Below are 9972 nucleotides of genomic sequence, written 5' to 3' on the forward strand. Positions count from 1 at the left end.
ACTACTTAAAGCGCGGCGAGGCGGTCAAAAGACCGCTGAGTCCTTAGACTGGGGAGGCTGTTACTTACACATAATGACAGCTAGATGGGGCTTCGTGCACGAATCAAATCGTTTGGTCATAAATTTGTCAGACTGTGTTGTCTGTGGTTGTTTCATCATGACATATAGCACGTTTGAGTTATCTGTTCATTTATTTGTGTTGATTTGTGTTGTTTGGGGTAAAAACTCTGGAGGAGTTCTTGAACAAACCTTGAGCAAACTTGACTTTCAACTTTTTCATAGTATTTCATTTTTTATATTTCGTTTTTACATTTTGTATGCTAGCCTACTTAGAAATGTTGGCTATTTTAAAACGGAGGCATATGCATTCTGTGATTAGGAGCCTGACCCGACGGGAGGGGAAGGATGAAAAATGTCGACCCAACACCGGTGTTGTTGGATCTCGAGATCGATAACCCGCAGTTCGGGTTTGGGCAGATAATCTAAGCTCTAAAATGAATGGGTGGCTAGTTCTAATTCACTCCCCAAATTCACTTCTATTCATTTAATAGGTAGCCTAGGCTATGTTCACGCCGCCGAAAATGATCGGACCGAACAAAGAGCCTAACCTAGTCTGGTTTCAATTACACAGTAGCCAGGATTTCATGCCGCATTTCACAGGCTACCGCGGCTACTTTCTAAAACAATGTTCATTCATTTAGGGAGAAGCATCTAGTCTAGCTACCTCGGAGGGAGGGAGATAGAGAGAGCAGAAATGCTGAGCAGGCATAGGCGCGAGAAGTAGGCTAATTAGAAATGATGAGTGAAAAATATATTCTCCGTTTTGCGAATGTGTAGGCTATGTTTCGATGTCTGCTGAAAAACAGCTATAGGCCTATTGTTTCTACAATTTAAGCTAACTTCTATGTGAATTTGTGATTGAGGATTCAGACACACATTAACATCATGAAGGGACAGAGCCGTAGCCCACTGGTTAGAGCTTCAGCCCTTGCGCCCAAGAGTTGCTGGTTCGATCCCCGACCTGGGTAGGCTATGGCAGAAGTACTTTTGAGCAAGGCATCAATAAAGTATATTCTATTCTATTCTTTTCTGTTCACACAACTAGGCCTACACGCACGCTGGCGAATTCGAACATTCTAAAACGCGCATATGCGATGAAACATGATTGCGCATTTTTCCACGAGTATGGAGTTGCATGTAAACAACAGACAGCCAGCCTACAGCCATGCAGGAGGCAGAGTGGGGGTGGGGAGGCATTTGTCAATGCCGCAGTGATGTCTGTAGCCTAAGATCATGTCCACACGTAGCAAAACGACCCCCCACCCCCCTCCGTGAACTGGTTAGACGTGTATGGGGGAGGGGGAATGATCGGTTTCAAATAGGCTATGTTTGCAATGGGTAGTGTGTTATGTAGCCTATAGACCCCGAAGCCATTTGCTTTGAGAATAACGGCTGGCTGATGAAGTTTTCATGGCTGATAATGGCTTTAGTTGCCACTTCATGTCTACAGAACATGCAACTGAGTCTTGTGTAGCCTATCGTAGCAACGAGCACAATACTGATGTGGTGTATCCAGTGGGAATCGATTATAGGCTTTATTTTTCGCGTGTCTCTGATATAATTATTTTTAGATGCAAAAAGTCTAACTGGCTTAGCCAAAGTTTGTCAGATGGCGGCTCAATTTGGCTTAGAAAATTATTGGCTGGTGAAATTATTTTTCGTTAATGGTAAACAAATTTCAGAGAGTTTGTTATTAAAAAAACATTAACAAAAAATAATTGTTCGTCGACATTCAAAAACGGTCAGTGAATACAGTCAATATGAGCTATACTATTTCGCCCCTACCAAGATGTGAACTCGGATTGTCTGCGTCCCAGTCAAGGAAGTTAACGCTGCGCCACTTGCCGTTTTAATCTCCTCGAAACTGGAAATAGGATAGGTCTTTGACGCGACGTAACTCAGTCAGTCCAGCAAACAAGTAATGTCTCTGAATGTGGCGATGACGTATTTTGACAGTTGAGTCATTTGTGCGAAGTCGTACTCATAAATGAAAGCCTACCTGTAAAGTTTGATTTCGTACTTGTAATTTTTGAATTCGTATTTTTTTCCCCATCCGTATTCTGATGGATAAAATACACACAATATATGTTATGCACGACTGGACTCATTTGAGAACTCACAAGGGTCATTCCGTGTCAAATCACCCAGTGCCGGAAAGTGACCCTCTCTAAAAAAATCTGAAGTAAATCACAGGTGTTTGTAGACTAAACCTATGCACAAATCTGAAATAGTCTACCAATGGAAGAGTAAGAGATTCACTTGTTTGCTGCACATATCCAATCTAAACACACATTTTATGGTTCATAGTTGAATTTCTCCAAGTAATGATTGTAACATGAACATACTACTCATAAATAAATCTTATTTAGCTAAATAAACTGATCAAGCAAAATATACACACATAAGACTGACTGATCATACATGCAGCAAGAGGATTTAGCTTGCCATCTTTGTAACTACACCATACACCACCATAGAAGTTGGAAAATGAAAGTCATTAACATATTTAAGAAAAAAGGGGTTTCAAGAATTCAGTGCATTGTCAGATGCAGAAAAAGCATCAGATGCAGTTCAGAGCAGGTATTTCACTTGATGAAGATGACCATGCATGTTTCCATCACATAAACGTATTCATCAAAAGGTATGAGGGCAAAACACTATTGCCTGGATCCAAGACGCATTCATGAAAAGGAGATAACTAATCAAGTATCTTTTTAAAATACCTGATCTCAACTGAAACAAAACTTTTTTCTGCATCCGGCAATGCACTGAATTTTAGAAACCCCCCCTTTTTAATGTTCCTTCATGACATTCATTTTCCCACTTCTTTCCCAGATAACATGAAGACAAACCACTGATCCACCTTGATGCTCTTTGTCTCTCACAGAGGACTGCATACCAAGCATATAGGCCCCTTCTCAACCTCTCTCCTCAACTCTGGAGGAAGGTCCTCCAGGCTCATTCCCACTGATCTAACACTGGATATGCTATCCTATTGTTGCCGCCCCATCATTCTTTATCTATATCAGTCTGAACTGCCAAAGATGGCAATTATGCTAAATCCTCTTGCTGCATGTATGATGACCAGTCAGTCTTATGTATGTATAATTTGCTTGATCCGCTTATTTTCTCTAAATAAGATTTATTTATGAGTAGTATGTTGTTCATGTTGCAATCATTACTTGGAGAAATTCAACTATGAACCATAAAATGTGTGTTTAGATTGGATATGTGCAGCAAACAAGTGAATCTCTTACTCTTCCATTGACTTCCATTGTATTAAAAGAGCACCCCATGTGGTGCAAAGTGGTACTGCAGATCCAATGCAAGTTCAGTGGATTTATAGAGAATATTTTCCAAAACTCATATCTCCAATAAAGAAACTCAGCAACAAGCCCAAATTTTGGACAGATGATCCTCACATACAGAATGTGATATGGTAAAATTAAAAAAAAATTCTGTTAACTGTCCACATGGTGAAATGATAGGACGAAAATGGGCTTTTTGAAAATCAAGCCCAATTAAAACAAAATGCTCTGACAATATGACAACGATTACAACCAAAGTTGATGCATGGACATGACCTTATAGTCCATATATGAGTGGGAAAAAAATCTGATGAAATTTGTGGCACATACCTTTCGAATGAGAAGCCTTCAAAAGTGATGATGTCTTTTCACATAATGAATTAATAGCCATTTTCGGAGCTTTGCAGAGGGGACATTACACAATACACGTCTCATCTGATTAGATTTCTTAATTCAACAGGAAAATGTGCTTCCATTCACATAGTTTCACTGATGTGTGTGAAATACCAAAAGAACCAATAACGTTGCAAGTTGACCAAAAAGGATTGTTCACCACAATGCTTAAAATGACTTGAAGCTTCTAAGGGCTGTAGTTTTTAAACCATTAGTGATCCAGACATACTATTTAAGATTTATGCATAGGTTTAGTCTACAAACACCTGTGATTTATTTCAGATTTTTTTGGAAAGGGTCACTTTCCAAATGTAGCTGAAATTGGGTGATTTGACACGGAATGACCCACAAATATTTATTTTATGCACGACTACAGACAAATACGAACGTGCATCAAATCTATGACACAAATATATTGACAGCTATCTCACTCCATACAAATAGAAGATATACAACTATGAATGTACGTAGGCATACGCGCCCTACGTACATAAATAGGCTACGACGGACGAATTTCAGCTGAAAATATTTTTTACACATATAGGCCTGCCTATACAACAACGTAGCAACGTTTTCAAAGCAAACTCGCATTTTACCACTGTAAATTGCCTCCATAGACTATGCCATGTAAATGAAAAATAGTAAAATAAATCACATATATAATACATATTGCACATATATAAACTATATGTTTTATGGTAAAATATTATTCTCCTGTCCGACTGACAGGAAACCCTTGCGACATCTGCTGTGAGAAAAGAGAATAGCAGCCTGGACAAACATGGCCGAACGCAAGACAACATAGTGTTGTCACATAAGTGAGCGCAAAATAGCTCTAAACTAGCTTGTACCGGTGTGCTTTCGATCAGTTAAAAATTCTGGGTGACAAAACACGCATATTTAGGAAAAGTCGTGAACGTAGGGTCCTGGAATTTAATCGAGTGAAAAGATTTTTTTTGTTGTAATCGCTGCGGTCAAATGACCGCAGCCCGGCAGTTCTAGGTATATCTAGGTCAAACCCACACGGCGCTTCTAGTAATACGCGTCAGCGGTCAAATGACCGGCGCTTGGCGCTTCTAGTGTTAAGGCTGCTGGGTCGGGTTGGGTGGGGGCGACGTGGCGGAACTCCAGGGGGTTGGAGTCCCGTCTGGACTACCTTTTCTTTCCCCGTGGCGTGGCCCTGGCGGGCTTTAGGGTCCTGCCGGTCTGGTTTTCGGACCATTGTGCGGTCGGGGTGGGAGCTGACCTCGGGGAGGTGGAGAGGGTGAGGCCCCGGTGGAGGTTCCCCAATTGTTTGTTGGGGGATGGGGATTTCACTGTGCGGTGTGGGGCTATGTTGAGGGGCTGGAGGGCGAGGAGGGGGCTGTATCCTTCCTGGGGGGCTTGGTGGGAGGCCATGAAGGCGGGGGTGGCAGCCTTTTGCCAGGTCTGGGTGGCGGCGGGGAACCGGGAGCAGAGGTGGCGGGTGGAGGAGGCCTCCGTGGAGCTGGAGGCCCTCTGGCCTCGGTTGCGGGGGGGGCGACCCGGCTGTGGTGGAGAGGGTGGAGGAGTTAAAGAGGGAGGGGGGTGCCTTTTTTGAGGCTCAGGCCAGGCGCCTGGAGCTGCAGGCCAGGGTGGCGGCCTGGGAGGATGAGCGGCCGTCCAGGTTCTTCCTGCGGTCGGCTCGGGCGCGGCAGCAGCGCATGACCATGGAGGGTTTGGTGGGCAGGGGGGGGAGTGGTGACGGCCGCGGCCGACATGGCTGAGGTGGCGGCCGACTTCTATGAGGAGCTATTTTCGGAGCGGCCTGGGTCTGGGGTCCTGGGGGAGGACTTCCTGGCCAGCCTGGGGGGGAGGCTGGTCGAGGCAGAGCAGGCTGCTTTGGAGGGGCCTCTCTCCCTGGGGGAGTTGAGGGCGGCTTTGGGGAGTATGGCTACAGATAAGTCCCCGGGTCTGGATGGCCTCACGGTTGAGTTTTTTAGGGCCTTCTGGGACATCTTGGGCCCGGGGCTTGTGGAGGTGGTGGGGGAGGGTTTTTTGGCGGGCTCTCTGCCATTATCTATGCGGTCCGGTCTGGTCGCCCTCCTCTTTAAGAAGGGCGAGGTGACCAGGCTGGAGAACTGGAGGCCGATAACTCTCCTGGTCGTTGACTATAAGGTGGTGGCCAAGGCCTTAGCTATCCAGTTGAGGGGGGTGATGGCGCTGGTGGACGGGGAGGACCAGACGTGTGGGGGGGGGGGGGGGGGGGGGCTGCTGTGGGTTGAATCTCTCACTCCTCCGGGATGTTATCTCCTGGTCGGAGGCCAGGGATCTGCCCCTGGCCGTACTGAGCGTGGACCAGGAGAAGGCTTTTGACTGGGTCAGCCACCGGTTTCTTCTCCTGGTCCTGGAGAGGATGGGGTTCGGCCAGGGGTTTCTCACCTGGATCCGGCTCCTCCACAGCGGGGCGGGGAGCAGGGTGATTGTGAATGGGGTGGCGTCGCGGCGGTTCCCCCAGGCTGGTGGTGTGCGGCAGGGGCGCCCTCTGTCACCGTTACTCTACGTGATGTATTTGGAGCCGTTGGCAGCCTTTCTGAGGCGGGACCCCCTGGTGAGGGGGGTCCATATGCCAGGGGGGGGGGGGGTGAGGCGGTGAAGGTGGCCTTATATGCGGACGACACTACCCTTCTGCTGTCCACGGAGGGGGGGCTGCGTCGGGCGGGGGTGGTGTTGGACATGTTCTGCAGGGCGACGGGTGCACGGGTGAACAAGGGGAAGTCGGCGGTGATGTTTTTTGGTAGTTGGGCGGGGAGGGAGGAGGTTCCAGGGGGATTTTGTGTGTCACAGGAGGGGTTGAAGGTGTTGGGTGTGTGGTTTGGGAGGGGGGATAATGCGGGGAGGAACTGGGAGGTGGTGTATCGCCGGGTTCGGGACCGGGTGGCGGGGTGGAAGGCGAGGTACCTCTCCCTGTCGGGCAGGGTGGCTGCGGTGCAGGCGGACGTGTTGCCCCTCATTAATAATCTGCCGGTGGTTTATCCCCTGCCGTTCCTCTGGGGGCGCCGTCTGGAGAGGGAGGTGTTCTCCTTCATCTGGAGGAGTAAGGCGGAGTGGGTTGGGAGGGAGCTCATGTACAGGAAGGTGGGGAGTGGGGGGAGGGGGGTTGCATGCATCCCCGTGAAGGCGTTGGCCCTGTACACTGCTTTTCAGTGTCGCTTGGCGGTGGGGGATTTTAGCCACAAGGCGGGGCGGTGGGCCAGGTTTTGGCTGGGGTTTTCCGTGAGGCACCTTCGGCCTCTGACCTCGGCAGAGCCTTGGTCTTGGGTGAGGCCGGGTCACCACCAGCGGGTGGCCAGTTTTCTGAGGGCCAATGCATGGGCATTGGAATGCAGGCGTGTTCTGATGGGGTTGGTTTGCCAGGGTTTGTTGTTTTGGGTATGGAGTGTGATGTATGGGGGTGGGTACCCTTTTGTTTGTTTCTGGTTTAATGGGTTTGTATTTGTTTGTATGTCCTTTTAACCCTTGGGCATAGTCCCTGCATTTTTGTTTTTCTTGTGTTTGATATTGTCTGTTTCCTTAATAAACGTATATTAAAAAAAAAATCTGTCCTTATCAGTTTAATATCTGATACGTCCTCTACCCGAGGACTATGTAATAATCTGATTTTTGGAACAGGGAGACGGAAGAGGGGCTTGCTCCGTCCGCTCCACGCATCGACCTGGTATTGCAGTGACTCCAGGAACAGTGCACATCTCTTTGAATGTTGAAGGAAAGAAGTCAAGAAGTCAAGAACCCAAGAATCCTCTGTCCCAGGTCTCTCCCCCTGCTCCTCCTCCCTTTCCGCCCGCTTTTGCGTTTTCCCGCTCTTTTTCTCTTTTTTTAAGTCTGTCTGTCTTGTCTGTCTTGTCTGCCGAACTAACTCTCTTGTCTACTGTCTCCTAGGAATTCCGACTGGGCCGACGCCAGACCAGACCACGACGCAGACCACGCAGACCAGACCACGACGCCTCTCGCCCAAGTCCGGCGGTCATCCAGCGGTCAGCGTTCTTCTCTTGCCCCGCCCCTCTGCGGAGTACCAGCGTCGGGGGAGTCGCCCGGGGGGGCGCCGGACCCCGTACAGTTGTGAGGTATCGCTTCTCGGCCTTTTGGCTAAGATCAAGTGTAGTTCTCTACGTGTGTGTGCAGAAGGCGATGTCTACGTCGACTGACAGCTTGCCGGCCGGTGGGGCGCGGCTTAGAAATTCTGTTCGGATCGTGTTGGGTTCCAATTCGGATGTGCGGGAGCGTGTTCACCTGGGATATTTTATGGAGGACATTTTGCGTCGGGTTTTCGGTTTCGGTGAGTCATCACTTTTTTGCGTTCAGGATTTTTCACGTGCTGGATTTTTTGATGTCACCTTTTTCACTTCGCACAGCTGTAGCCAATTTTTCACGGATTTTTTGAGTCGAAAGGATCACCCCTCTTTGTTTGGTCTCACGGCACTTCCATTGTTTGATAATGATAATGTTTTAGTTACGGTTCATATGTACAACCCCTGGGTGGACACTGCTGAGATTTGTTTGTTTTTGAAGAGGTTTTGCGTGTCGGTGAGGGGGGGGGGCCAAGGTCCTTAACCCCTATGGGGTTTGGAACGGCAAACGCCGTTTTTTGTTAAGTTTCAGCGGGACTCGGCCTGACTTAAATCCTATAGAAAATCTGTGGATTGACTTGAAGAGAGCAGTCCATCGCCATTCCCTACAGAATTTGACTGAATTTTAACAATTCTGCACGGAAGATTGGGCAAATATTCTCCAATCCAGGTGTGCAACGCTATAATAGACATATCCAAACAGATTGAGCGCTATAATGAAAGCAAAAGGAAGCTATACAAAGTATTAAGTCAGGGGTATGATGACTTTTCCAACCCTGTTATTCTAGTTTTTAATTTTTTATTAATTTTCAGAATTGTTGACTTTTTTCATTATTTTGATGTTGTACCGCTAAATTTGTGAATAAAACTGAAAAAAGATTGATTTTAAAATGGGTTTTGAATTCAGGCTGTAAGACCAAAAAAAGTAACTATTTCAACAGGGTATGATGACTTTCTATAGGCACTGTATAGCCTGGCCAATATTGTAGATGTGCAAAAGCAGCATTTGCGTGCGTGCTTGCCGGTGAGGTGTAGCCTACAAAAATGAGCATAACATCTGATTATTAAAGTATGGCTATAGGATATATGCTACTGGTAAGAGAAGAGCTGGTTTAAAATTCAAGTGTAGTAAAAAAGTTTGTGCACATCCCCGGTCACGGTGCAGAACAAGAGTAAATCATAAAAAAATGGAAAAAGGTTCGCACACTTGAAATCCTTCTTTTTTGATTTTCTTTTATTTTCTTTAGCACAAAGGAATGACGTTTCGACCGTGTGGTCTTCTTCAGATTAAAATTCAAGTAACGTGCGCAATTTAACTCCTCGAGACCGACTGTATTGCAGTCTGCTGACACAGCCAGACGACTCTCCCAACCCATTCATTCGTTTTGGGCACGAATGAATGGGTTTGGCTTTAGTTTAAATGGAGGCCGGGGAGAGCGCGCGGCAGCTATTGTTATGTATGGAGCTGGCTTAACAAAGTTTTGTGCGTTATATATATATATATATATATATATATATATTCCTGCATGCTGCATTACCGTGACCCTTAGCCTACCTTGTGGATGATTTTTTTCTCATTGGAATACAGCAGGACAGGATGCCTTTTATCTAACAAACGCAAAAGCGGAGATTGTTGGAAGGACTAAGGGGGTATTCCATGAACCTCACTATATAAGGCGGCGCTCAAAAGAAATAGCCTGGCTTGAACTAACGTGTACTTTCACTTCAGGCTGAAGCCGTTCCATTAACTCAAGTTAGCTGCATCTTGCCCTCGTTTATTTAAACGAGGCTAAAATCAGCTTCATGTATGCTCGTGCACGAGGTAGAAAAGTAGACCAAAGCCATAGATTGACGAAAAGAGGATACATGTAGTAAAATTAAGGCAAACTGGAAGATTTCAGTTTGATTTACAAGCGCCATCTACAGGATATCGGAAGTAATCAAATTGAAAAAAATAGATAATTGCCTAAAAAGGAGAATAATGAAATCGTAGGCTAGCCTACTGTAAATCGCTAAACAGTAATTATGATGGTTTGAATTGGGACTTTGATTGTCTTCACTCTGAACAAAACGAGTGAATAAGTAGGCTAGGCTATTTAAACTCAAAACAACTTTGGCAGCTATTC

At 46.4% G+C, this 9972-nt stretch overlaps 1 non-coding gene across 1 annotated transcript; it reads left to right on the plus strand.

Moving 5' to 3' along the window:
• Nucleotides 1–7277: 7277 nt before the first annotated feature.
• Nucleotides 7278–7471, plus strand: LOC134075738 (U2 spliceosomal RNA). Its single transcript, XR_009938460.1, has one exon. It is a non-coding gene; the product is annotated as a U2 spliceosomal RNA (small nuclear RNA).
• The last annotated feature ends 2501 nt before the right edge of the window (nucleotides 7472–9972 follow it).

Source organism: Sardina pilchardus, chromosome 2 (assembly GCF_963854185.1).
Source record: "Sardina pilchardus chromosome 2, fSarPil1.1, whole genome shotgun sequence".
Lineage (NCBI taxonomy): Eukaryota > Metazoa > Chordata > Actinopteri > Clupeiformes > Clupeidae > Sardina > Sardina pilchardus.